Source organism: Malaclemys terrapin, chromosome 9, assembly GCF_027887155.1.
Source record: "Malaclemys terrapin pileata isolate rMalTer1 chromosome 9, rMalTer1.hap1, whole genome shotgun sequence".
Lineage (NCBI taxonomy): Eukaryota > Metazoa > Chordata > Testudines > Emydidae > Malaclemys > Malaclemys terrapin.
This window is the reverse complement of record NC_071513.1, coordinates 11,474,416-11,501,782: the sequence shown is the minus strand read 5'-3', so window position 1 is coordinate 11,501,782 and position 27,367 is coordinate 11,474,416. Positions and strand designations below refer to the sequence as shown.

The 27,367-nt window shown below is 44.1% G+C and overlaps 1 protein-coding gene across 1 annotated transcript in view; it reads right to left on the bottom strand.

The window, feature by feature from the left end:
* The window catches only part of PASD1 (PAS domain containing repressor 1), a 94,994-nt gene extending 73,476 nt beyond the window's left edge, over window positions 1-21,518 (bottom strand). The window contains exon 1 of the mRNA XM_054039294.1: window positions 21,226-21,518. The gene's annotated coding sequence lies outside the window, so the exon portion shown is untranslated. The remainder of the gene's footprint in view (window positions 1-21,225) is intronic.
* Window positions 21,519-27,367: the final 5,849 nt, after the last annotated feature.

Below are 27,367 nucleotides of genomic sequence, written 5' to 3'. Positions count from 1 at the left end.
TATCCCACTAAAAAAGCAACTGATGTCCTGCTCACTCTATTCCGTGGGGTCTAACACCTGATCTAACCTGTGGCATCAGTATTCAGCTGTATGTCATCAATGGAGATATATCAATAAGAAATATCAGTATAAGTAGGACTGTAGGGGGCAGGGGAACAAACACCTGTGCAAAATTCACGTTGCAAGAAAAACAAATAAGAGTTCTGATTCTGTACTGTTGTTAGTTTCTCGTAACTGAGGTAATTGGAACTGTTGCTACTCTGGTTGATCAGGATTTAAATGTAACTTGTTACCTGTGACAGCTTTCTGGCTACATTCATTATGACAATAACACTCTGAAGTGGCTTCTAAGAGGTGACCAAAGTAAATGGATCAGACAAAACAATCAAAGGCTGTTTTGGAACACAGTGTTTCAAAACAGAATTGAAATGAAAGATACGGAGATACACAACTGTGGAGTTTTTTTCCAGTATATGCTGTTGTCTGACAATAAAAAGAAAAATCAGACTAGAAATACTAATAGACACACTTGAAAAGAAAAGAAGATTAGACAAGCATTGAGTTCTGGGGGACTTTAGATCCTGGGGAAAACAATTGGGCAACCTTGTTTTGCTACACTAATTGACCAAGCCTTGGTAGAGGTACAATAGTGGAGCAATCATTAAAGTATTTCCAGGGTTTCTGGTATTTATTTTTCAGTTCTATCAATTTGTCTAATACCTTCCTAAAATTCTGAAAATGTGTCAGGAGGCAAAACTGCTGATTCAAACTCCTAGAGTAGCACAAAACTATACTGTAATTCCACTGGCGTATACTGTCACCGAATGGAAACGTGTGCAAACTGTACCCCCACCTCCACCCCCAGGTCCTCTTAGATGATCTCCTCAGTTCACTTGAGGCCACTCTGACTGACAGCGAGATGATATATCTGTGTTGCACTAGCAGATGATAACGGCACCGGCACCATTAACAAACATCCACTTCTCCAAAGTCAGCACTTCAACAGGAAGTTGAGTCTCCACATCTTGATGCTTGGACGGGTAATGACAGCCAAGTTCCAGATCCCTAACCAAAGCCTGAGTTCAGCACAGTAAACTCCTCAGGGATAGGAGGGAAAACTGGGGCACAGAGAGGGGAAGTGACTTGCCCAAGGTCAACCAACAAGCCAGTGGCAGAGCTGGGAATGGCGTCCAGGTCTTCTGAGTGCCAGTTCAGTCTTCTGTCCACTAGGCAATGCTTCCTCTGCAACATACCTTTGCTCTCATGCTTTCGCCAAACATGACCAGTGTGGTGCCTGCTGGCTGAGTGCATTCCACAGAGTTCTACTAATTATACTTATCTTGACCTGCATGAGACGTAGACCAAATTCTCTGCTGCTATAATTCTCTCAGCAGAGAACCAGGCCCATTCTCTCCAGCTGGAAGAGGCAACCCTGGCCTGAAGGTAACACTAGTAGAGACGAACCATTTTATTAATCTCTTCATAAGATTAATAACACAAACCTCCCCCACTCCCCAGCCCTCAGTCGGGAATGCGTAAGAAATAAATCTGCTTATATCTTTTTGGAGGACGTTCTGTATGAAACAAAATCTTGGTTGCCTCAGAGTTCACCTACTCTTGAGGCCTATTTCCCAATAGATATTATAATACTGACACAATTATTTCCTCCGTAGCATACCATGATATCAGTAATGGAGTATTAGAAAACCAGGCTGAAAACTAGCATCAAGAGTAAATAAACTATTATGCAATAAAGAAGTTGGACCTGACTCTCTTCTGATTTACACTGGTGTAAACCAGAAGTAACCCCATTAAAGTGAAAGCAGAAGCAGGTGTCTGTCATACAAATGTCCTCAGAAAATAAGCACTATACAAACAGCTTTCTTCCTTACATGGAATGCTTTACAGAATTTTCTATGAGGTATAGGAAATTCTTTATATCCTTTAGCAAGAACTGGGGCATGTGGGTTTTCAAACAAATGTTTCCAACAGTATTAAAAAAAAAAAGAGAAAAACAACATAGAAAATGTAATGAGCAGAATTATTCTTAAATAGGATGTTCTACAAAATTTCCCACAAAATATCTACTGTTCGTAACAATTTGGTTTGGTTTAAACAGTGACCCCATTGTGCAAAAATAGATTTTTTAATGCAGGGCAATTTGGAAAAAGAAATATTCAGCACAATTTCTACCAGCCGCAGTGCTGGTGACGTTCAAGGAGGACTCCTACACGGCTGACCTACTGACCGCACAAATTCAATAACCATTCCTACTACATGAATATGATAAAAATGTCAGAAGGGTGCTGTGGCCTTCTGTTCTGTGTTGGAGCACTCCACTATCACATTCGCTGAGCTGGCAAAACACAAAACTAACAGTAGCAAAGGGTTAACACAGCAAATAATTAGCAGTGAAAAGTGGCTCAACTAAGCTGAATAAAGACAAAGATATTGATGCACTAGGACAAATGAGGTTTATGATTATATTGATGAAATTTCAGGATATATTTCCACTGATTCCAACCCTTGTTTTTTCATGGCAGAACACAACCCGGACGTTGTTTATTGAGATCCAAGAATGTAACATGTACATCTATATTTTTAAAGTCTCTCTCTCCCAGTTTGCTAGCTCAGACTACTCTTAACATGCTAGAATAACAAAGCAGCTGGGAGCTGTGTTCATTTCTAAAGGAAACCAACTTTCACAACTAAGTCAGTAGTGTTATCTCCTCCTACGTCAGGCTTGTAGCACTGTCAGATACTCTTCTCTGCCCTCTGACACAATGTACTGTCTTTTTAGGGCTCACTGGTTGTAACCTCTTAAAGGTGCTGGAGGCAGCTGGAAAACTCATTTATGAAACAGACTGTGCAGATACTGCATATTATTCCCGTTAAAACGAGAAGTAGCTTGTCTTCTATAAATCTTTTTTTGTGCCATTCTCTTGGGTTGGGTTGTTTTTTAAACCTCATCAATACTTCTGTCTACACGGCAAGGTTCCCCTTCTGACGTGCTGTCCTGATGTGCTGAACAACATTTCTTGTAACTCGCCCTTACCTAATTTACTACAGGTGGAATTCACCCTTGTGCAGAGACCCAGCACAATATCTATGCACCACTCAAGTCTCACACAGACCCTATTTTTAGGTCTTGTGCTGTTCCTCACCATACAACAATAAAGCGCAATTAGGCATGTAATCATACCAGATGCCCACATACCCATTGTGTAAGGCTAAAGGCCAGAGAACAAGTCATCAGCAACACAATGAGTTGCACCCAGTCTACAACCGAAGAGACACTTCTAAACAAATCAGATATAAATACATAAAATCCTCAAAGCCTCTTTATTTCCTGTATAATCAGATTTTTGTTACATTTTGGGAATTGTTATTTAATGGATCCTAACCAGGCTGTTATAACAAATTCCTGATCAGATATGTAGTTTCCTTCTTGTAACATATAGGACACAGACAGATCTATTTATCTATGCTAAATATAGGGGCAGTTTTTCAAAGGCATAAGGTGCATGACATGAGATGGCAAATATATTTTGCATATATTTTTATTTCATGTTTTAATTACTCCATCAATCTAAAAATGCAATACTGGCATTAATGTCCTTGGCAGGCCCTCTTTCTTTATATGCTACGCCTATTAAAAAAGTATGTTTTATTTGTACAATTTCTTTCTTTTTGTTCTTTACTGTGGGCATAAAATATGTTTCAGATGTTGGAGGATGATGTTGCTGATGATATGAGCAAACATGCTTTGTGTTTGCTGTGTTGTGCTTGAGGTTTCCAGTAACAGAGCTGATGTGAACTTATTATTAAAAAAATAACACAATCCATGCCTTGCACGCCAAAAACAAGGGGGCTATGAGTGAGTAAGGCATGCAGGACCAAGCCCTAAGAAAATGTAGGCTCCAATCCTACAAACTGCTCTGCACCTTCCTCATCTTCAAAGAGGTTTCTATGTGGGCACAGGATCTGGTCACACCAAGCAGCTTGCAGGATCAGGGCCTTAGTGATTTTCAAAGAGTAGTGGCTTGCCAGTCTGAAACGCCACGTCTTCCATTTATCCACAGAACAGGTATGGCAAAGGCAGTGCTTGTGCAACTTACCCCCCTGCTCCTCCACGAATGTGCCTGAGCCCTCTGTAAAGGCTACATGTGAACTACCATAGCCAATCGATTCCCCAGCCAGGCGGCCATTGCAAAGGGGCAAGTCAGAAGAGGTACCGTGACAATGGAATTCCCTCCTGAAGGAAGTTTGCCCGAGTCCCTAGATGGCTGCGTTCAGAACAATGCCTGTTTTTCAACCGATCTGTTCTTGACCTACTCTAGGCTCCCTCCTTGCTTCGCATCCTTATACTCCCTTAGACTATTATTTTGGATTAGTCTGGACATTGAATCTTGGGGTCCCATTCTGCTTCCTGCTGGACCACATTCCTTTGCTTTGTCAGCCTAGGTATTGGAGCTCCTGGAGTTTTGTTCCATGATGTGACACCCTGTACTTTAGTTTCTGTTGTACAACGTTCACACACTTTGTGATAGGCTCACTATAAACTGATGAAATAATAATTTTTACTTCCACATTGCTTTCCATCAGAGGGCATCGGAGTACTTTATAGACATCAATTAAGCCCTACAAATCCTCCCCCGCGCCCCCGGCAATAAGGAGATGAGATTATCCCATTATACAGGTGAGGAAACTGAGGCCAATAGTTTCAAAACTGTTCACTTCTTGTGATCCTTCTATTTTTGGAAGCTGAGTTTGAGACATTAAACGCCTGCTTCTGTTTATGGTTGCCCAACCACACAAAACTTGAGCCGATTTTTCAGAAGTGCTGTGCACTCACAGCAACCAAAATTGGTGAACACTAGGTTGTGACCTAAGTTACTTGCACAGGAAGTTGGTTTCTGTGTTAAGGATTGAACCCACATCCTGGGGTAATCCTGCCTCTCCTAAAACAAGCTTCTTCAGATAGTATACTATATACATAAATGTTCCTTAAACATATGTCCCTGTAAATAACTGATTTTTAACCGAGAAGGAAACTCAGCATAGAGAGCAATTGCTGACATTTTTCAGAAGTGGCCTGATTTTGAGTGCTCACTCAGTGTGTCACCAAACTGGACTTTCTGAAACGCAGAGCAACATCAGGAAACTATTCTAAAAAGGCAACATCATCATAACAGGATTAGAGATGGGCCTAAACCAGACACATGATTGATGAGACCCTCTCGGAACCCGAAGGAAGTTCAGCTCCTGATTCAGATCTAAACTTCTTGACTTAAGCCTGAACCACAAATCCAAATGCCACCTGAATTTTGGGGATCTCAAATTTAGCACTCCACAGCTCAGTCCTCTCTCTAAACAGAATGGAAACCAGAATCTCTGGTTCATAGCTACAGTAAATGAGAAATCAGGTTCAGGATGCATGTGCAACCCAGGTGGAACGGCACTGGGTGCTGCAGAACTGTTCAACTGCCCAGGGAGAAAGAGCTGTGGGAGAATTATAAAGAGCTTTGGTAGTTAAAACTCTAAGTGCGCTTGCATGTGAGACTCTGAATTTTATCTGCTTAGCCATTAAATGAATATCGAAGGACTCACAGCAGCTAAGCTAACTGACCTCATTCTATAGATTTGGCATTATGCTCCCTAGTTCAAGTATAAGCAACGTCTCTATCTCCTTGGTATGTTTGAGTCTGGAGCATTACATCTCTATTCCAGGTATAATGCGCATATAAATAAAAAAGAATTTAAATAAAGCTCTGACATTTCAAAATTTGCCTTATCCTCATTTGGCTCTGGGAGCTACTGCTGCAATCCTTAAATGATCTGCTCACATCTGTTCTCCTGCAGAGCTCATGTTCACGCCCCACTGACCTTAGTGCTGCCATCTCTGCAATCTTAAAGCTAAGAAAAAACCTCGACATTTCCTTGTATGTGTGAAGATCCTTTCAAGGAGGAGGAGATATAAAAAAATTCAACTTTTCTGTCGCAAGAGAGGAGAAGAAGTTAAGACGGAAACGGAGTTGAATTATGGAAATGGTGGTCCTGATGCTGCAAAGTGCTGAGTACCCTCAAACAAGGGAAGCTGAGGATGTCAGCATCTCACAGGACTGAGCACCACAACTGCAAGCGTAAGATGTGTTTCTAGTACAGTAGTTCTCATTCATTTACTGCTGCTTCTATTCAAACTTGACTAACCCGATCAAGTTATTTCTTGGCCTGTGCCTGACATCTGAATAAGTAAACGTTTTTCATAAATTCCAAGCCCACTTGTTTCAAATGTATGATTAAGCATCGGACTGGAGCATTATTGTAAGAAAACTCATCCCCATTACTCAGAATTTCCATAATTGCCTGCAGTTGTCATGAAGTGGCAATTTTCCATCCAAAGCCACATGAAACAGAGTTTTGACTTCCACTGCATTATAAATATATTGTATGATTGCAAGGAGTCCCAAGGATAAAATATATGCCTGTGTTTTCAACCTCCTTAGAGAATAGCCCTCTGAGCCCAGAACAGTTAATAATGACACAAGTTAGTGAATATGATGAAAAATATTTTTCTGTGGCTACCAGACCTTCTCCACAGATGTCTTCTCTTGTTTACTATGAATAAGACACATGATAAATATAGTAAGTGAATACATCTTGGACAAAATCATACTCATCTGTAATATGTGGGTCACATAATTCTAGAAGACTCAAGAACCGAAAGAGATGTTGGCCCAAATCCATCCCTGATGTAAGTCCACTGAAGTTACCTCAGGGACAGATTTGACCCAATGAAGCTTACAAAATTCTGCAAGATGAATTGCTGCTACTTATATACTTGGAACTGCTAATGTTGTTGATAGGTTTCTTTCTAAAAAAAATACCCTAACTTCTGATGCACTTTTTTTTTTCATCATTGTATTAAAGAATTCTGTCTTTGTTTAAACATGCCAGTTTGCAACTAACCTTTATAGAGATGGTCATTTGTATTCAAAACCCTAGAATTTTAAACAGTTAATGTAATAACTTGCAGCATTCTACAAAATAACACCAATCTATACTGGAGATACAGTGCAGCTTTGTTAGAACGCAAGGGAGAAAGCCAAACTTTCTTTCAGAAGGTGGAAAAGTGAAGATAAAGATCAACATTTCTATGTCTTAATATCTCTGCAGCTTTGTTGTGTTGACCTTTTGGAACTTTTTGAAGCTAGTGACACATCCATCCACTGTAGCTCTTTTGTAGGAGGTCACTATTGTTGTAAATATTACATACAAATACCCAAGGTCTTAATCCGCCTTGTTTAAGTTATGCACACGCATCTCCCTCCCACCCCCCCGCAGTTCATTTGCAATGGTTAGATGGATAATTATCTCAAATAACCAAAATATATGACTCAGCACACACGGAATGTCAATTTCACAATTGGGTTTCTGATTTTTTTTTAACTGTATAAGGCTGGAAAATATGTGCCCCACCTATACAAAGCCTACGTAAAAAAAAGGCTTGGGATAGAAAACTACCTGGGGGCTAAGAGAGTGGGGAATTATTCCCCACTACCCTGGTGATACGTCTCATAGACACATAGACTTTAAGCTCAGAAGGGACCATCATTATCAGCTAGTCTGACCTCTTGCACATTGCAGGCCACAGAACCTCACCCACCCACTCCTGTAATAGGCCACTAACCTCTGGCTGAGTGACTGAAGTCCTCAAATCATGAAGATTTCAAGCTACAGAGAATCCACCATTTACTCTAGTTTAAACCTGCAAGTGACCCGTGCCCCATGCTGCAGAGGAAGGCAAAAAACCCCCAAAAAACAGCGTCTCAAAATTCCTTCCTGACCTCAAATATGGTGATCAGTTAGACCCTGAGCATTGGGTTCCAGCCCAGCAATGTGCTATAAATGGCTGTGGCCAAATGCACCTCTCGGGTGCAGTTTTGACACTGAAGAGTTATTGGCCATCTCCCCTGCTACTGTTCCTAATGCTTTCACGGCCATGTCCTAACAACTGTTGTTTCTGCCAATGCATTCACTTACGAAGTGAAAAAAAGGGCACACGCTAAATAGCTGCATGATATTTGGGGATTTGTCAGGGGATGAGTGGAAGGGATGAGTAAAGCTCCGCAAGTGGTGGGAGAGCTTTACTGGTGTGCGTGGTAGAAATCTGGTAAGATTGGGGAGAGTATTGTTTCTGGGGACACTGGTTTTAAGCACCGTCTATAGCTTTTATCATAATTGCACATGAACCCAGAGCACTGGATAGGCACATTTTTTAAAAATTATTATTTCTATTATTTAATATCTCTATTACCATAGTGCTAATGAGCATCAGTCAGAATCAGGGCCCCATTGTGTACAAAAATTGAAATAAATCCTTCCCCCCAAGAAGAGCACTAATGCTAGTAAGGGCCTAATTGACTGCATGACACTGCAAATCCCACCTTCGAAGGTATAGGAGTCGCACACTCACAGCTGAGCCGGACATGAACAACCGACGGCACCGGTTTTCACTTAGAGGAGCGTTTCCAACCAAAGGGCAACCGTGTGGAACCAGGTTTTGTCCTGAGACAGTGTAAACTGAGCGCACTGAAGAACTCAATAAAACTAGGCCGGTAGTGGAGAGCTACATTCCAGCCAGATGGTGAGGAGAACCTGTCTGGATAGGAATGCACTTCAAAAATGGTTCAAAAAGAGTACATTTCTGTGAAAATGTGACCCCATAATACTGTCAAGGTCAATGAGATCTCTGACGATAATCTGCATGGTAACATGGACCCAGCAGTAGTAATTAAAAATCTCTGTGACCTTTAACTAATAGTCCCAGTTTCTTCAAGACTTCACACAGTGTTGGAGAGGAGAAAGTAACTTGTACTTATAACCTCTTCCTCCCTCTTCCCATTTTCTCAAACGTTTTTGAGCATGTCTCTCACAAATTGCAAGGAAATGTCAAAGGCTGTTTTCCGAAGATGTGGACCACATTCTGGGAGGAGAATGTTGAATCAGGACAGGCGAAATGGTGGCCCCACTGAAGTCAAAACTGTCATTGCCTTCAGCAGGGCCAGGATTTCACCCTGCCTGATTTAACACGAAAGTAACATTACACTTTTTTTTGGTTTTTAGATTACATGAACAGCTGAGTAGATCGAAGGAAACGCAAAATCAAAACAGGGTCCTCATCTATTGTTCATATATGGCTCATGTCTTAAAAAGAAAGAATGGAGTTACCACCAGGGCCGCCCAGAGGGGGGGGCAAGTGAGGCAACTTGCCCCAGGCTCCACAGGGGCCCCCACAAGAATATAGTATTCTATAGTATTGCAACTTTTTTTAATGGAAGGGGCCCCCGAAATTGCTTTGCCCCAGGCCCCCTGAATCCTCTGGGCAGCCCTGGTTACCATGTGCCAACTATTTGGTGGCCTGTCTGCAATGAGTGCCGGTCCACTCCCAAAAGTCTGGCATCCATGTAGGCAATCTCAGCAGAGAGGCCAAGGAATGGATGGGTTTGTATCCCAGTTAGAAACAGTCTGAAGTCCCAGGTTATGGCTAAGAAATACTGGGCAGAGCAGGGCCACCCAGAGGATTCGGGGGCCTGGGGCAAAGCAATTTCGGGGGCCCCTTCCATAAAAAAAAAGTTGCAATATTATATTTTTATTTATAATTAATTATAATATTCTTGTGGGGGCCCCTGCCCGAGGCAAATTGCCCCACTTGCCACCCTCCCCGGGCGGTCCTGGGGCAGAGTAGGGCAATTTGCACTACTCTATCCCATGCTGTACCTTCTCTATGGATAATCAGAGGGCTGCAGCTTAAAACTGGCAACTCTCATCAGCATTAAACTGTGTTAATGTTTATTTAAAGTGGGCCCCTTGGTTACGATTAGTGCAGTCACAAAAGGAGAAAACCAAAGAGCATCAAACCCCCTTATTTCAACACGTCCATTAAAGTGAATATGAAATCATGCACAGAACAAGTAACTGGCTCCCTTCAATCTCAGTGGATTGTTTATCTTTACTGTAGTAGCTGAATTGCTGGATGGAATATTTACCGTTATTCATGCACTCAAACACATTTCCCTTAGGAAATAACTGATTAAGTGTTTCACAACCATTCTGAAAATGATTTAAGACTACTCTGATCCATATCCAGTCTGGACAAGAATGTTAGTATGGTTTTGAAACAGCCATTCTTAATAGCAAGGCAATGAGAGAATATCCATTTCTGGTGATGATATCATGGGTTGCAATTTAAGTGTACTGCATATACATGTTAAATACGGTACAACCAGTCAATTAATTTCTTTAACCTTATAAGCTCGGGAACGTAGAGCAGAATTTGGCCCACAAGTTGAGAATTTTTCTTTTTCTGTCAATGTCAAACGTTTTTAAGATCTTGCAGATGTTTGCTTCCTTTATATCGAATAGCAACACTTTTCTTCGAGAGCAGCGGTTCTCAAACTTCATTGCGTTGCGACCCCCTTCTGACAACAAAAATTACTACACGACCCCAGGAGCGGGGACCGAAACCTGAGCTTGCCGCCCTGGGTTGGGGGGCCCAAAGCCCAAGCCCCACTGACCCAGGCGGGGGAGGGGGCAGCCAAAGCCCAAGCCCAAGGGCTTCAGTCTCGGGCAGGTGGCATGTAACCTGAGCCCTGGTGCCCAGGGCTGAAGCCCTTGGGCTTCGGCTTCGGCCCCAGGCGGTGGGGCTCAGACTTCAGCTTCGGCCACAGGCCCCAGCAAGTCTAACGCCAGCCCCGGCAACCTCATTAAAATGGGGTCATGACCCACAGTTTAAGAACCCCTGTTCTAGAGCCAAGCATGTGGTGCCATCTTTTCTCTTAGCGGGACTATGTGCCAACAAAATTCCCAAATCAGGAGCTCAGTGCTATTCTATCAAAGTCACTAGGAATTTTGCCAGGCTAGGAGCAGAATCAGGCAGTCATGTCAACTGAGAGGATGCCTAAGAAAATCTGAAACTGATGTCAGGAAATGCACAAAAACAAATTCCATGTTTTTGCTCAAAAACAACTATTTTATGATCAAATGTTCAATTTCAGTGACCTGTTGGACATTTTAAAGATAAATCTAACATTGAGCTAAGCTGATTTAATTCCTCCAAACCCTTTTTTCCACAGTAAATATATTGCAAGAACATACAAATAAAACATACTTTTTTCTTTTTGTAAAAGGGTAATTATTGCACTAATTATTCCAAGCTCCACATTACACATTACTATACAGAGCCATAAAATCCTTGTAATGGCAAAGCTCCCATTGATTTCAATAGGGTCAGGATTTCATCCCTAGACTTTCTAAACATTGTGTCAAAGATGCGAAAGACAAAAACAAAATATTTGTATTACTGTACATCTAATACAATATAATGTTTGAAAGTTTTGACAATATCAGATAATTTCAAAGAAATCTTTTGGCAATGTCCATCTGAAAATATGTCTGATCATTGCAATATTTACTTCAAGGTCAAAGAATCAAGTACAAACATCTGCATACATTAGTATAATGACATGAAACAAACATTTGTTACAAAGTTCCTTGTGAATCTGTAAATCACATAAGAATAAAGAAAATCTACTTTAAAATGTCTGAATGGTAAGCATTGAAACGGACAGCACAGTTTAATAAAAGGGGAGACTTCAGCTACAATCCAAGCGAGATTAACTGAAAAATTCATGTCTCTTAGGAGCTTCAATACATCATAATACAGCATCATCAGATTCTTGCCTTCTATGCAGAATTAATTATCTGCTCTACTTGCTGATAACTCTTCAGTTAAATAAATCAAACAGGACTATATTAGAAAATCCCGTGGCAGTTTCCACAAACACTACAGCTTGTGAAATAAAAAGACATTTTATACTTATAAAACTTCACTTATTGTAGGCTCAAGTACATGAGCATATTATAGGCTGCATCAGAGGACAGCTTTCAGCTCAGACATTATTCCAGCTGGATCACACAGAGATTCAAATCTTCCATTCAAAAGAATCAAACCAGAGAGGCTGTCCCCTTTGTGCTAGTCTTCTGTCCCGCAAGTGAAAACTTCCATTCTACATTCCTATTCACAAGAGACTCCGACAAAAACAAACAACAAACTCACTAATGTAGATCGTTTTAAACTCGAACTGCATTTTCCATGGCGAATGGGCCCAACCAGGGGGAGTTTGGATCCAGATTTGGATGTGAATATGAACTCCCGCCAAGTGTGGGGGTCTCTGATATACGGAGTTCTGGATCAGACCCATTACTAATTTCTAAATGTCTTAGTGGTAAAATTAAACAATGTTACTTCATTACACCTGGGACCTGATTCTGCTCCCAGTGAAGCCCAAGAGAGCTCTGCCACCAAGTTGAAGGGACGTTTGCTCAGGTTCTTGCAAAATCATGCTCCCTGTCCCATCGTGAAGTTGTTGGTTTTTGAGATTCTTCCCATGCAAGAGGTTTATCCCATGTTTTAACCAAGGAAAGGAGGAGCTGACACTGAATTTTGCAAATTGCCCCAAGCAATGGGGTCCCTCAGCTGAAGGTTTTAGCTCAAGCCTAATGGGACCCAGAGGAAGATTTCAGAAGATCTTGCTTCTGATAACCCAAATTCCAAGAGTAGTTGACAGGTTTCAGAGGGGTAGCCGTGTTAATCTGTATCAGCAAAAAGAATGAGGAGTACTTGTGGCGCCTTAGAGACTAACAAATTTATTTGGGCATAAGCTTTCATGGGCTCAAACCCCACTTCATCAGATGCATGGAGCAGAAAATACAGTAGGAAGATATATACAAAGAGAACATGAAAAGATGCGGGTTGCCATACCAACTCTAACGAGACAAATCAATTAAGGTGAGCTATTATCAGCAGGAGAAAAAAAACTTTTGTAGTGATAATCAGGATGGCCCGTTTCAAACAGTTGACAAGAAGGTGTGAGTAACAGTAGGGGGAAAATTAGCATGGGGGAATAGTTTTTACTTTGTGTAATGATCCATCCACTCCCAGTCTTTATTCAAGCCTAATTTAATGGTGTCCAGTTTGAAAATTAATTCCAGTTCTGCAGTTTCTAGTTGGAATCTGTTTTTGAAGGCTTTTTTGTTGAAGAATTGCGACTTTTAGGTCTGTAATTGAGTGTCCAGGGAGGTTGAAGTGTTCTCCAACTGGTTTTTGAATGTTATAATTCTTGATGTCTGATTTGTAACCATTTATTCTTTTAGGTAGAGACTGTCCGGTGTGGCCAATGTACATGGCAGAGGGGCACTGCTGGCAATGTAGTTGAGACAGCCCTAATAGGGCAAGGCATTTGGCCGCAGCAGCATCAATGACAACATGAACCGTCTGTCCCAGGAGTGACTCCCAAGGGCGGATATGCCCCCTATGTAAACATAAAGTCTAATAATGCTGGGAGGCCACTGCCAAAGGTTATCGCTATGACTGACAGACAATAAAAATGAGTCACTGGTTACGTTGACTCAGTGTCTTCTCTAATAATAAAGCTCAACCCTCTGCAATAATTAAGATTAAATATGAAATGTATCTGTTTAGGGATAGCAGAAATCCCGTTTTGGTTTGTTTCACTAACACCACTTATGTTACAAGGGGAACGAAAAAATAGCCCTGATTCCAGTTCGTCAGTTGCAACCACAAATAGACCATGCATATAAAACTTTAATGTGTACAGAAAAAGCAAAAACGACGGCTGAAGTCTTCTTTTGTTTTATGCTGAAGCCCCTAACTGTGTACGATTGGATTCAAAACAGTTTGATCAGAGTGAATTTTTAATCTACTGTAAATCACATTCATGTATATTAGAATCAGAGACAGGCTAAACAGGTTTAGCTCTATACTTCCTAAACATGGGGTGTGATCCTCCATAATTATTATGACCTCCTTAATTACTATAAAAAGAACGAGGAGTACTTGTGGCACCTTGGAGACTAACGAATTTATTTGAGCATAAACTTTTGTGGGCTAAAACCCAAATAAATTTGTTAGTCTCTAAGGTGCCACAAGGACTCCTCGTTCTTTTGGCTGATACAGACTAACACGGCTACCACTCTGAAACCTTAATTACTATGTTTGCTATGGCAAGCAAACACTGGACCAACCACACAACACCCTCCCCCCATAATAAAAACTGACTTGCAGTGGGTTTACTCTATATTCTTCAAGAGACTAAAGCCAAGTGATGCTTCAAAAGGACTTTTTAGTGAAGCTGTTACTAGTTCAGTTGAGTCCAGTATCTGGCTTTAACACTGGGTGAAATCTTGGCCCGAATTAAGTCAATGGGAGTTTTCTTATTGACTTCTATGGGGCCAGGATTCCATCCCTCTCCCCCACTCTAATTAATCTGAATTAATTTTAAAATCCATTCTGTATTTATCATGTTCTCTCTCACACACCCACAGAACATTCAAAGGCAGTATGTGCTACTATCTCCTTTTTTTTTAATGGTTTACACTTTAATGTATTATTTATGGTTGAAACTTTATTATCCAAAAGCAATGGGCAACATACTGCCATGATTTAAAGTGAGATTACAGTGGGCAGGTCCCAGAAAATGTTCAGCACAAACAAACCTTATTAATTTATTTTAAGTGTGTATGTGTGTTACAGGCAGAGCAGGTGCAACAAGGGAGGAGATCAGCATTTTTGTGGATATGATTCCTTACATTGCTACATACTTGAAACCTTGACTGAGCTCAGATTGTTTGTAAACAAAATTACACACACACACACACCATTCATCAGAGCACCTCACATACATTAATGAATGTATCTTCACAACACCTTTGTGATATGGGGAAGGATTACTATTCCCATTTTACAGATGGGGGAACTGAGGCACAGAGAATTTAAGTGATTTGCCCAAGGTCATAAAGGAAATCTGTAGCAGAGCTGGAAACAGATCTCCTAAATCCCAGTCTGGTGCCTAACTAGAGATAGAGAACAGTCAGATGCAGACTATAAATACAAATACAGATATTACTTACAATCTGAAGCTCTAGGCACTGAGTGTAAAATTCCAGGTGAATTTAAAGCTTGTGAAAAGTCACTTAATGATGGCTTTGGAGTATTTAGACCTCCAGTGGAGAGAGCACACTCGAAGGCTGTTCAGTTTTTGCCCTGTGTGCAGAGATGACCAACGAGTACTATTTTTAAGGGCAGTTTATATGCTGGTGACACCTGTTCACTAGGAACTGGATTCATTACATACACTTCACCAAACAGCCATCCTATAGCAATGACTTTGGACCGCTAGCAACTGTGGTTGGATTCAAACCAGTAATCTACTGTCATTACCAATCCTGCAAGCCCCCGCAAAGGAAAGATATGTTTAGCAGTGTTTTATATCACAATATTAATGAGACATTCAGTTACTGCAGTGATATGCACCACAGAAGCGCCTATAAAATTAAATAAAATGGTGTTGGTGGAATTGCACTTCAACAACTCACTGGGGTTTGGTTAACATACTTCTTCTTTTACTATCTCAGAATTATCCTCATCTGCGCTGCCATTTTCCCATATTTGAATCTCTATGAATAGAGAATTTATCAAGTTTGCAATCTCTGCTTCAGGCTCACCTAAGCTGCTTTCTTCTTTCTAGTGGAAGATGACTTACGTTATGCATTCAACATTCCTATGACAAAACTGTTCCTGTGAAGAATGTTAATTTATAATTTACAGCTGGCAATCTTCTAATACTTCCGTAGGTCCCTACATACAATCCACAGAGTTCTGCTAACATGTTTGGATCTGAACTGGAGCAGGGGTAATTTTAAATCTAGTGCCACGATTGACCAGATTTGCACTGTATTATGAATGACTTTCAGTCTCCTGAGTTACACTGTATTTTTTTAATACTACATTTTGCTTGTAATCCACACCTTATTTCAGGCTCTGTAGAAGGACTTGTCTACGTGACCAAGTTGCATCATTACAATATAGGTGTGATTTTTAAACCAATTTTGTTAAACCAGTGCAAATGTAACAGTGGGTTATTCTGGTTTAATTTAATCAGGAACAAGTTTAAACTAAACCAAAATAAGCCACTTTTAAACGCAAATAAGAGTTGCACCAGTTAAATTACATCAGTTTAAAAACCGACTGAGGTTGAACTGGTGCAACTTCTGTGCGTAGACAAGGCTGAAGCTCTGGAATGAAAAATAAAGTAGGTCAAATTCTGTTATGAACTCCTCCCCAGGCCATGCAATTCCACGTACTTCTGTGGAGTGGGCTCTCTGGGTGCACGACAAGTGAACCCGTATCTGTGCAGAAGGCCAGTCCACTAAAAACCAGGGTTGATGTGGGCTTTAGGTGGTAAATAGGCATTGCGCGGGCCCACGGCATGGAGAAGCATTTCATCCAAAGTGCAGGGTACATGGAGCCTATCACCTTTTTGCTCTAAAGAGGGGCCAGCCACAACTTGAATCCTTGCACTCATCTGAAATGGAGAGCATCACCGACAGCTGGCCACAGACAGGAGTGTACGCTGTGCCCCCTCTGGGTGCTCAGATGTTATGGTGATGAAGGTGGTATAAATACTAGCCCGATGGGGAAGCATAGTGGTTGTGCTCCCCCTGCATGCTGGGGTGCACTGGGTAACACTGCACCTCTCTGAGACATGTACCTCCCAGCCCTCTCCTTCGGGTGTATCTCTGCATCATATTCCACTCTACTCTGCGCTGGTTAGGCCTCAACTGGAGTATTGTGTCCAGTTCTGGGCACCCCATTTCAAGAAAGATGTGGAGAAATTGGAGAGAGTCCAGAGAAGAGCAACAAGAATGATTAAAGGTCTTGAGAACATGACCTATGAAGGAAGGCTGACAGAATTGGATTTGTTTAGTTGGAAAAGAGAAGACTGAGAGGGAACATGATAGCAGTTTTCAGTATCTAAAAGGGTGTCATAAGGAGGAGGGAGAAAACTTGTTCACCTTAGCCTCTAAGGATAGAACAAGAAGCAATGGGCTTAAACTCCAGCAAGGGAGGTTTAGGTTGGACATTAGGAAAAAGTTCCTAACTGTCAGGGTGGTTAAACACTGGAATAAATTGCCTAGGGAGGTTGTGGAATCTCCATCTCTGGAGATATTTAAGAGTAGGTTAGATAAATGTCTATCAGGGATGGTCTAGACAGTATTTGGTCCTGCCATGCGGGCAGGGGACTGGACTCGATGACCTCTCGAGGTCCCTTCCAATCCTAGAATCTATGAAAAACCATCACCGACACAAAGGCCACAACTGAGTTCCCTGGATCAAATGTTGCTCTCATTTATACACCACAATCCAGTTGAAGTCACTGAGGTTACAGCAATGCAAATGAGAGCAGAATTTGGTCCAATGGTACTTCAGTGAGGTTGCATATGTAAAACAGCAGAATTTGACCTAATGTGTGTCAGATGAATAGGGATGTAGGAATGGTCTTATCAGTCATAGGGAATAAATGTCAGCGACTCTCTGCATTACGGACTTACCAGATGTTTGGAACTAGAATGATCTAGTGGTATATCATTTTAATAACACGCCGCACACTATGAAAGCCTGGGTTACACAGTTTTGTATTGGTATAGCTATTTTGGCTATGGGGTAATTTTTTTTATTGGAAGAGTCAGACCAGTACAACTCTTCGTGTGGATGCAGGATAAAGATGCCTTAAAAGGTATAGCTTATTCCTCATCCCAGATAGATAGGGCCCTACCAAATTCATGGTCCATATTGGTCAATTTCTCGGTCATAGGATGTTAAAAATTGTAAATTTCATGATTTCAGCTATTTAAATCTGAAATTTCACCGTGTTGTAATTGTAGGGGTCTTGACCTCAAAAGGAGGGTTTTTTGGGGAGGTGTCACAAGGTTATGGGGGGGGTTGCGGTACTGCTACCCTTACTTCTGCATTGCTGCTGGCAGCGGCACTGTCTTCAATGCTGGGCAGCTGGAGAGCAGCGGCTGCTGGATGGGATCCCAGCTCTGAAGGCAGAGCCGCCACCAGCAGCAGCACAGAAGTAAGGATGGCATGGTATGGTATTGCCACCCTTACTTCTGCGCTGCTACCTACAGAGCTGGGCCCTCAGTAAGCAGCCGACACTCTCCAGCCACCCAGCTCTGAAGGCAGCAGCGCAGAAGTAAGGGTAGCATGGTATGGTATTGCCACCCTTACTTCTGTGCTGCTGCTGGCGGGACACCGTCTTCAGAGCTGGGCGCCTGGCCAACAGCCACTGCTCTCCGGCCACCCAGCTCTGAAGGCAGTGTAGAAGTAAGGGTGGCAATGACCCCCCAAAATAACCTTGCGACCCTCCTACAACTCCTTTTGGGGTCAGGACCCCCAATTTGAGAAATGCTCGTCTCCCCCATGAAATCTGTATAGTACAGGGTAAAAGCACACAAAAGACCAATTTTCACGGGTGGAGAAAATATTTCACGGTCCGTTATGTGTTTTTCATGGCCGTGTATTTGGTAGGGCCCTCCATATAGGAATAAGCTATATGGGTATAAGTATTTTTATACTGGGCTAAGTGAGTCCACACTAAGGAGGATGCGCTGCTTTAACTATACCAGTTTGGTTAAAGCAGTACAACTTGTGTGTCTGTATGCAAGCCCGAAGTCTGAACAGTAAAGCATTGCTACCAAATTCTTGTTGCACTTTTGAGCAGAAGCTGGATTTAATAACAATATCTCTGCTGCTTGATTTTGCTACCAATACCATGCGATTTTCATTATGGACTACTCACGTGCCAAAATTAATCTTTAACCCTGAGCTGCTTTTGAATATGTGGATGCTCAAAATGAGTCTTAAACTGGTAAAATCATTTTACACAATCATATATAGAGCTGCTTGGAAAATGGGGAAAGAATCCTGCATACATTTTTTAAACATTTTTCAGTGAAATTTCAATTATTTTCAAAATGTCTCAACCAGCTTTACTCACTTACACTAACTCACTTTAGACTCAAAAGCCATATTAACTTTATACTAACTAAAATAAATCAAACTGATATCTTTTGATAAGTAAAACAAACAGAACAATCAACAAATTCTTCTGATCCTTTATATATTTTCCATGGTTTCAACTCCTAAAAGTTTTCAGAGCTTCAGTTGTAAACAAAGTTAACCAGAGAGATGTGAAAGCATCACATCAATATTGTTCTAATGGAGGCTCGTTTTTACCTTAACTGGTTTTTCTTTAATAACCATTAGGATTACTTCTCTTTTACTGGTGATGAATACTTTTCTCCTCTTTACTGCTTACTATATTTGTCAGAGCCTGGTCTGATAAGAAGTCCATAGTGTTATCATGATTACTGCATATTAGTCCACAGAGTGCTGTGTTCCTATAAAATGCCTCTTCTTCTCACGTACAGTACATAGAGCCCAAACTGATTTTACTGATCCAGTAACTACTGCAAAGTACTCTGATTTGTAGTTTGTGTTCTTAAAAAAAACCATACAATTTACAATAATCCGCACACACAAAATCCATTTCAGGCTCTCCAGCATTTGAAATGGTTTTTATAGTATATACTAGAAATGTGGATTTCCCATCAAGAGCATTATATAGTGTTTGTACACTGCTATAACTCTACAAAGAACAAGTCCTATGTATCATTAACAGTCTCTGATATAAGCCATGTTGCTATACCAAAGTTCCAGGTACCAGTAGGTACAATCCAGTGAAATTAGGGGAAGAGAGCACAGGTGACAGTGTTTTTTGTTCAAGAAATGAAGTGTCTCTTGACATTTCACCATCTACACAAATAGAACATCTCATCTCATTAATTAGATCAATACCTCTGCTTTCACTGCACAAGACAAAACAAATTCAGGGTAATAAATAACCCTTCCTTGCTTATACCACACCCTAGTAGGTTGATAAAGGATGGTAAATTGTTAATGGCTTTAACTTCAGCCATATAATTTCTGGGGTTACGTCCCAGCTCAGGAATACAACTTCCATCAGAATAAACCCTTCTTGAATTTAAGTGTCAGTTCTGCCCCCATATCGGACTACGGGATTGCTCTTAAATCTACTTATGAGGGATCTACTTTGAAGACCGTTCAGATGACTGGCAAAGCTGGAAATACGGTGGCTCCAATTCTACACAGGACTGTGGAATTTTACAAAGGGCAAATGTTCTATAAAATAGGTATGACACCATATGAGTCACATAACCTCAGCTTCAAAATGTGTTTCAAATATGAACCATCCAGAGCAATCTCTTTACAATTTCAATTATTAGAAACAATATGTCTAAGAGTTATCATTTACAAATCTATATCTGAAACATACTTGGATCTTTAGAAGTCTTCACATTCCCCTGCTTTTAATGTAAACAGTTTGCAAAACCAAAAGGCACAATATCTATGTTGGAGGAGTAACTTTTTAACCTGGATTTTAGATTCTATATATAGGAACATGACTTGGCTTTTAATTTTTCTTCCTGCTGTATTTTAGTACTACCAGATTCACAGAATTATAGAAATTCAAAATAGAAAGAAATCCTAGCGCAGATCAATTTTCCTTTCACTAAAACAAACAAAACACAACATAACCCTTGCTCTTTTATTATTTCCCTCCAATGATTTCACAGCACCATGACACACTGTAATTCCAACTATACATGGCATTTGGAACTCACACTGTCACTCACTTTCACCCCAAAACCCTCCACAGGTAAGTTATGAGTCTCCTCTGGTTAAGATGCTGCTTCCATGTCTGCCAAATTTAAGCTTAAAACTACCAGAATGACTTTAAAAATATATTCTCTGAGTCACAAAAATTCGACTCCATGCCCAGTGTTTTCTCATTTTCCATTCTGTGGATTTTTATTTTTTAAAGAAGAGTTTAATTTATGGTTGAAAGGCAAATATTGGAAAGGGACTTGTGGGCTGATGGAAGGTTCCAAGCTGAAGCAGGAGTTGAAAACCTGGTCTGGTGCTCAGAAAAGTCCTGCTTCGAAGGGAATGATTTTCTTGGGGTGCCTTGGAGATGTTTGAGGAGCAGAGCAAAGGCAATAAGGGAGCAGGAATCCGGCTGATCTAATTCCCTCCATCCTGCAAAAACTCCTGTGACACGCATCTAGGGAAGGGATGAATGTCTGGCAACAGCATCTCCCTCGCTCGCTGGCTACCTCTGCAGAGGCAACACAGCCCTGCGCTCCGCAATGCCAGGACCCACTCGCCAGCAGCCCAGGTGGGGAGTCCCGTCCCCCCCCAGCTCGCCCCGTACCTACCCCGTCTAGGAGGAGGATGCGTTGCCACCGGCGGAGGAGCTCCCGGGCGGTGCTCTCCCAGCCTCGGGGGTCACCACACGCCACCCAGTGCCACTGCCCAGAGGAAACATGTCATGCGAGTCTCTTCCAGCCACCGCTGCAGCGAAGCGTCCAGAGCAGGGGCAGGGGCTCGGCCGGGGCCGGGGCCGGGGCCAGGGCTGGGCTGCTGCGGGCTGCCCGGAGCTCGGCTGACTTGGGGAAAGTCACATTTGCAGCGCGATCTGCCCTGACTGGTTGTGTAACTCGGCGGCGGGCTTAGCCCGTCCTCCTGGCATTACACAGGCGCGCGCCCTCCTCCCCTCCCTCTGGCCCTGGCACCGGGGAGCGCGCCTGGGCGCGAGGAGACCGAGGGAAGGGAGCGCGCGTGCGGGCCAGCGAGCCAGGGCGCGCGCCTCCCGGGCTCCGCGGGGCAGCGGGGCTCGCGGACACCGGGAGCAGCGCGTCGGGGGCTGGCTGCAAGGAGCGCGCCGCACCACGGGAGCGCGCCTGCTGGGAGTAGGGGGCCGGGAGCGCGCCTTGGGGGAATGGCGGGAATGCGCGGGGAAACTGGGGCTCTGCTCCCGGGAGCGCGCTCGGCCCGGGCACGGATTCAGGTCCCGAGCCTGCCCCTTGACTGCCGTGCCCGCAGGATCGGGGCCCCGGGCTCTAGGCGGGAGGCAGCAGGGCGCAGGGACTGGGTTGGCGCGGACCTAGGCGCTGCAGGTGGCGTCACACCGGGTTTGCACGGATCCTGGCTTCAGGGAGCTGGACATCCAGCCTGGATGTGCAGCAGTTCCGGTGCCTGGACCGCTCAGGGCAGAGCGGGTGCAGCTGGGGATGCAGGGATCCCGGGCAGGGCAGCTGGGGACAGCTGGGGGGTGCAAGGATCCGGGCTGGGCGGATGGGTGCAACTGGGGATGCAAGGATCCCGGGCAGGGCAGCTGGGGGGGTGCAAGGATCCCGGGCAGGGCAGCTGGGGGGGTGCAAGGATCCCGGGCAGGGCGGGTGGAGGCAGCTGGGGGTACAGAGATCCCAGGCAGGGCCAGTGGGAGTGCAGGGATCCCGGGCAGGGCGGGTGGGGGCAGCTGGGGGTGCAGGGATCCCGGGCAGGGCCAGTGGGAGTGCAGGGATCCCGGGCAGGGCGGGTGGGGGCAGCTGGGGGTGCAGGGATCCCGGGCAGGGCGGGTGGGGGCAGCTGGGGGTGCAGGGATCCCGGGCAGAGCGGGTGGGGGTAGCTGAGGGTGCAGGGATCCCGGGCAGGGCGGGTGGGGGTAGCTGGGGGTCCAGGGATCCCGGGCAGAGCGGGTGGGGGTAGCTGGGGGTGCAGGGATCCCGGGCAGGGCGGGTGGGGGTAGCTGGGGGTGCAGGGATCCCGGGCAGGGCGGGTGGGAGTGCAGGGATCCCGGGCAGGGCCAGTGGGGGTGCAGGGATCCCGGGCAGGGCGGGTGGGGGCAGCTGGGGGTGCAGGGATCCCGGGATAGGGCGGGTGGGGGCACCTGGGGGTGCAGGGATCCCGAGCAGGGCGGGTGGGGGTAGCTGGGGGTCCAGGGATCCCGGGCAGGGCGGGTGGGGGTAGCTGGGGGTCCAGGGATCCCGGGCAGGGCGGGTGGGGGTAGCTGGGGGTGCAGGGATCCCGGGCAGGGCGGGTGGGGGTAGCTGGGGGTCCAGGGATCCCGGGCAGGGCGGGTGGGGGTAGCTGGGGGTGCAGGGATCCCGGGCAGGGCGGGTGGGGGTAGCTGGGGGTGCAGGGATCCCGGGCAGGGCGGGTGGGGGTAGCTGGGGGTCCAGGGATCCCGGGCAGGGCGGGTGGGGGTAGCTGGGGGTCCAGGGATCCCGGGCAGGGCGGGTGGGGGTAGCTGGGGGTCCAGGGATCCCGGGCAGAGCGGGTGGGGGTAGCTGGGGGTCCAGGGATCCCGGGCAGGGCGGGTGGGGGTAGCTGGGGGTCCAGGGATCCCGGGCAGGGCGGGTGGGGGTAGCTGGGTGCTCTGGAAGCACCAGTGCCTAGCGGGGAACTCGCACGGAAAATAGGGCAGTCAGGACGCTCAGCACCAAACACCATCTCTAGCAATAGCAGCCGCCCGGCTCCCTCGCTTTAGAAATGAGAGCTGGAGTCTGCCCCGGCAATGACAGGTCCCTCGCCTCCCTGCTGCCTCCCCGGCAGAACAGCCCAGCCCAGCCCGCTCCTGGAGCCTCTCCTCTGGGGGCTGCTCGGCGGGGGGACCCCGTGGCCTTTCCAAAGTCCCAGTCAGAATTAAGTCACGCTCAGGGCCGTAGCAACAAAGAATGTGGCCCCCTCCGAACATATGTCCGGGCAGGGCCCCTTACTATGCAGAAACTGGAATGCCGTATTTATTTTGCCACTTTTAGGGGCCCCCTTCCTTGCGGGGCCCCCTCCGGTCGGAGGGTACGGAGGGCGCTCGCTATGCCTCTGGTCACGCTGCAAGGTGAGGCGCGTCCATCCTCCCTCCACACTGGCCCGCAGCCCCCTGGCAGCAAGACCAGGGCCTGGGGGTCGATCAGCAGCTCCAAGGGCCCAGGCCGGCAGCGTGTCCCTAAGTGACCTGGGGGGGGGGGACGGACAGAGAGCTGTTCCCCCCCTCTTCCCCCCCGGCGGGAGAGAGGGCTGCGGATCTAAGGAGGTAACACTACCCCCCCCCAACCCCGTTGCTAATTCACATAACCTTTCTGCTCCCTTGACAAAACACGCTGCGCATATTCCAGCCCTGAAACAAGCTGTTCTAGGCGGTGATTAGTCATAGCAGGGGATGAGTCAGTGCTTTAACATGTGCTGGTGCCTTCTTCCTAGGATCCCCCCCCCCCCCCCAGCTGACATTTTCCCACTTTCACAATAACTGGGCTCCACATTTACCTTTTAAAAAAAAGGCCAAAAGGGTTCAGGAAAAACCAAGGGATCTCCCAAGACAGGTAAGGGTGTTTGGAGATCCCTAGGCAGGGCTGCTTTTCTACCTGTTCCATTAGGTGGGGCTGCTTACCCCTGCTTTTGTTACCTCTTATTTCTGGAAGCACTGGATCCCAAAAGTTTTGGCAACAAAATTTTCTATTTTACTCCTCACCCTTCCCAAAATGTCAGAGGGAAGGGAGTGCCTCCACCTTCCCCTCTGCAATGGAGAAGTAGAATCCTTTGAAAATGTTTTTATGCCTTTATTATAATAGTACAATAGCACTTAAAAGCCCCAAGCAAACATTAGGGGCCTATTGTGCTAGGCACTATACAAACAAGCAGAAAAAGACAGCTTTCATAATCCAGGATTATGACAAGAAACAACAGCTACAAGGAATAAATAAAAGGTTAGGAAATGGGGTAGGATGATGACTGAGAATATCAACTGAAAAGACAAGTTAGGCAGTAGGTCACCAATGCATGTTAAGGCCCCTCGTTCAATGTACTTAAAGGTTAATCATGTTTGTGCTTGTAAGAGTGGAGCCTTAAACTATCACTATTAGGGATATCAATAAGAGAAAGTCATATTATGGCCACCTATGGTGAGTACATATTAGCCACTGGAGTGGGTGATAAGAACTGTGAGTAACTAAAAGAACTGCCAAATTGTTATGCAAAGTAAACATAAAATAAGGATAGTACCAGCTCAGGGTGGTTTTATTAGAGCTAACTCTTTGGCTGTCATGATAAAATACTATCTTATTATAGATACACTCTGAAGAGCAGGGAGGCAGAAAAAACCTGCCATAGAAAATACTGATAATGAAGAAGGGAATGTTTTTGAGGGTGTAGGTATAGTCATTTATATTGCCCTCACCTCAGAATAAAGTCCTGGTCTGAAGCAAATTTCATAACCTTGGGCCAAATCCTGGCATCAGTACTGAGGCAACAACCCCATTAACTTCAGTGGATTGGGCTTTCGGTAACGTGCTGTTGTCTGAGCTTAAGGCCAGTCATGCAAACAGTTATCCCTGTGAGTGATTCTTACTCCCATGAGTTGTCCCGGTGAAGTCAAGGGGCCGGATTCTTTTTTCACTTCTACTTATGTAAAGCACAAACATCTCTGCTTAAAAGTAATGGAATGACAGTGGTGTAAAAGTAGTTTTCAGACATCACTTGTGAGAATGTCCCTAGGAGCATGATTCTGATCTCACACCAGCTTTACTCTACTGTAACCCTATTGGTGTCAGAGTCATTCCCTACTTCTTTTGGGTGGTAAGGTAAAATTACAAGTAGTTGTTCTAAAGACGTGAATAACCCTCACTGACCTAGATACATTCACAGATGTTATGTCCAACAAGTAATTATGTAGGTGACTAGTCAATTAGTAATATTTGTACTGTTACCTGTATACAGATATAGTCAATAGTTCTGTGCCAAGAAAAAACAACAACAGGCTGTGCAGCAGACTAATGAATTAAAAAAAAAAAATTCAGACCCCCAAAGTGACAGACAGGATGTTTTATAACCGAGTATGCTTAAAAAAAGAAAAATCTATTGGCCCTAAAGAAAAAAAGTGAAGTTACTACTCTAATAAAGAATCCTTAGCGATACTGATCGTTATTACTGCTCACTAGACAAAGAAATCCTCCCACATCAGCTAATCTCTCTTATAGAGAAACAGAAGATGTATCCCAGCATTTTCTTCAACTTCTCAAGTGTAAAAATGTCTTATAAAAAACCTGGTTAGAGATTAAAAATACAGCGTGGTGATCCTCATTGCACAAACTGGCAAAGCTGGTTCTCACTTCTGTAAGAGTGGATCTATCAGGTCTGGTCTACACTAAAACCTGACCAGAGCAAAACTAGGGCACCTCTTTCTATTCCATTCCAGAATAACCTCTATTTTTCTTTCACTCAATGTACAAACAGCTATTGAATGAGAAGTTCATCTCCTTTTGCTTTCACTTAGCTTGCAGTGAGTTTGCTCAGACTGAAGTGCCACTTGTAGTCAGTAATCGCTTCAAAGAAAAGAAAAATCATATTCCAGAAGCCGTCATTTGGAGAGATGTCCATTGCAGATGTTCCCCCTCCCCCCATAGACACCTTTCAGCGAGGCAGGCATCTGATGCTGAAAAGATGGTATAAGTGGGTTCTATTTTTGCAGCTATGAACACATATCCCTGGTTTTGAGGATAACTACTTATTTGCTATGGAACTGAGAAGAGACTGCAAAACAATAGACATTATGATAGGCTCAAAGGACAATAATTATAGGGTACCAGAAGGAATAAGATCCGAGTTTGATAAGATTGAACCACTGAATCTAAAAAGTGAATTTAATCAAGCTGAACAAGAAGAGGACAAGTGTGTGTGTGTGTGTGTGTAGGGCGGGGAGGATCTATCCTGTCATTCTGACACTTAGTATCTACCTTATAAGCTTTTAATTTTCAAAGCCTGTACAAACAGTTGTTTAACCCCAAAAAGATGGGTTAAAAAATGCAGGCCAAATTCTGCTAGCCTTACTCCTGTAGAACTCTCATTGGTGTCACTGAAGAGAGGTTAGGCCAGGCATGTCAACATAGTTTTTGTACCACTAAATATCAGTGTAACGGTATATAAATTGGTGCAACTGCCTAGTTACACTGGTGCTTTATACTGGCATGGCTTATTCCTCTATAAGTTTACTTGGGATTCTTATGAAGCAAGCAAGTTGGTGGCTCAGCCCACCTGGCATCATCAGAAATCTAGTCCTGCCAGGAGAACATGGCCCATGAAGAGGATGCAAAACTACAACTCCCATGAGTCACTGCTGTGGCTCAGGCTGTCAGATTCATAGGATATGAGACACACAAGGTGGGTGAGGTAATATCTTTTATTGGGCCCATATCTTGTGATGGAAGAAAAATTTTGAGTTACACAGAGCTCTTCTTCAGGTCTAGGAAAAAAGGTAATCTGAGCATCACAGCTGCATACAAGGTGAGATGTGTTAACCCCTTATGCTTAAATTTTTCACACCTTGTATGCAGCTAAACTGACACACACTGATTACGTTTCCCAGACATGAAGAGAGCTCCGTCTCTTCCAGAAGTTGGTAATATATTATATATATATATATATGTATATATATATCACCTCACCCATCTTGTGTGTGTCACATCCTGGAACCAACATGCTACAACAACACTGCAAACAGAGATTCATGTAAACCCACAATGAGTG